At 46.3% G+C, this 1,951-nt stretch overlaps 1 pseudogene; it reads left to right on the plus strand.

Annotated features, from left to right (window-relative positions):
* Window positions 1-511: 511 nt before the first annotated feature.
* Window positions 512-1,714, plus strand: LOC122121053 (annotated as a pseudogene).
* The last annotated feature ends 237 nt before the right edge of the window (window positions 1,715-1,951 follow it).

Raw genomic sequence — 1,951 nt, forward strand, 5'->3', positions numbered from 1 at the left:
GAACATTCTTCCAATACAATTAACATGCACGTTCCTTACATATTCCAATAATAAATATTGAATAATAAATTTTTCTTAAATATTCCAATAATGAATGATCCAAGGGCTCACACCTGTAATCCTAGATACTCAAGAGGCTGAGTTCTGAGGATAGTCTCAAAGCCAGCCCAGACAGGAAAGGCCATGAGACTCTTAGCTCCAATTAACCACCAAAAAGCCAGATATGGAGCTGTGGCTCAAGTGATAGAGCACTAGCCTTAAGCAGGAAAAAAAAAGTAAAAAAAAATCAGGGGGAAGAAAGGAAAAGTGAGAGAAGGGGTGGATTAGGAGTGATGGGTGAAAATGTTATCAGACATTTTGTATTCATATACTGTTTTGTACAATGGGAACTTCCTTGTACAACCACTTAAAGATAATAAAATTTTTTTCTTTAAAAATCAGGGGAAGAAAAGAGGGGGGCAAGGGAAGAAGTTGGCAGGTGCCTTGGTGGAGAAACAGAGGCCATAGAAGGATGGAGAAGAGATGGCTCCTGGGTGGCATGGTGCTCCTTCTCCTCCAGGTACTGCTCTGCCCCCTGTCAACTAGGTCTGAACCCCTGCAGGATAAGGAAGCCTGTGTGTACCAACAATCAAAGCTACATCTGTGACACAGGACAAAGCTGTGGACAGTCCCAGTACTTCAACTGCTACTATGAACTTCAGTGGTTCTTTCTAGTGTGGACCATCATCATCATCTTGAGCTGCTACTGTATCTGCCATCACCACTGAGCCAAGCACTGCCTTCAGGCTCAGCAGCAGGAACATGAAATCAAACTGATGGCTTACCAGGAAGCCCACAATTACTCAGTGCTGCCATTTTATTTCAGGTTTTGCCGAACTATTTACTACCTCCTTATGAGGAAGTTGTGAACTGACTCCCAACTCCTCCTCCACCATACATTGCCTTCCAACTACAGCAGCAGCAGCTCCAGTAGCCACTGTCTTCTCAGTGTGCCCCCCCCAGGGGCAGATCCTACCTGGAGCTCACAGGGGGCACACAGTAGCCCCTTGTCTCAGTGCAGCAGAAGCAAATCAAGGTCCCCAAGAACCTCTGATCCTCAGCCTTCAAAGACATGTCAGCTGATCATACAGCTAATAAAACCCCAGGAATGGAGCCTAGTGGCTCAATAGCTCAGGAACTGGACTCCTGAGCCTTCCTGGACGAGGATTCAGAATGTAAGGAGCCAGATACAAAAAGATTCTAGCTCAGAGCATAGTACTACACTCACTGACAGCAAAGACAAGATGCCTGGCAGATATAACCCCTTTACAGGTGCCTCAGGCATTGAGGTGTGTGTGTGTGTGTGTGTGTGTGTGTGTCTGTGTGTGTTTGTGTGTGTCTGTGTGTGTCTGTGTGTATGTGTGTGTGGGCATGCACACCCATGCATTCATGCACACATGTGTGCATGCAACAAGGCTACCATGACGATGACCTCAAAGACTTTAGCACATCCTGGATGATCCTCTGGACTTCTGTGACAGTTGCCAGGTGTGACCTCCTAACTATGAGAAGGAAGGGCTCTGCCAAGCCCTTTGAAGAGGAGGCTTGAGAGCCTGGGCACCCCCACCAACCATGGCCAGCAGAACACCTGCTGTTGAACACCATCAATGAGCAGGATTCCCCAAACTCCCAGAGCAGCAGCTCCCCATCTAGAGCAGGCCCTGCCTATACCTGAGAATTTGGCAAGCAATCAAGGTGGAAAAGACCCACAAAAGAAGCATTAAGTGACTTTCAGAAGTGATACAGCTACTCTGTTGTCTTTTTGTTTGTTTTTCTCTCCTTACCTACATTTCCTATCTCTCTAGGAACATTTTGTAGATAGGATACCTTCACCCCACAAAAGCTCAGTGTTGTGGAGGGCTGAGTTCTATCACTCATTCCTCATACCCCTTTCTCATTCCCTTTCTCATTT

Source organism: Dipodomys spectabilis, unplaced genomic scaffold (genome assembly GCF_019054845.1).
Source record: "Dipodomys spectabilis isolate Male_0828 unplaced genomic scaffold, ASM1905484v1 ptg000180l, whole genome shotgun sequence".
NCBI classification, from domain to species: Eukaryota; Metazoa; Chordata; class Mammalia; order Rodentia; family Heteromyidae; genus Dipodomys; species Dipodomys spectabilis.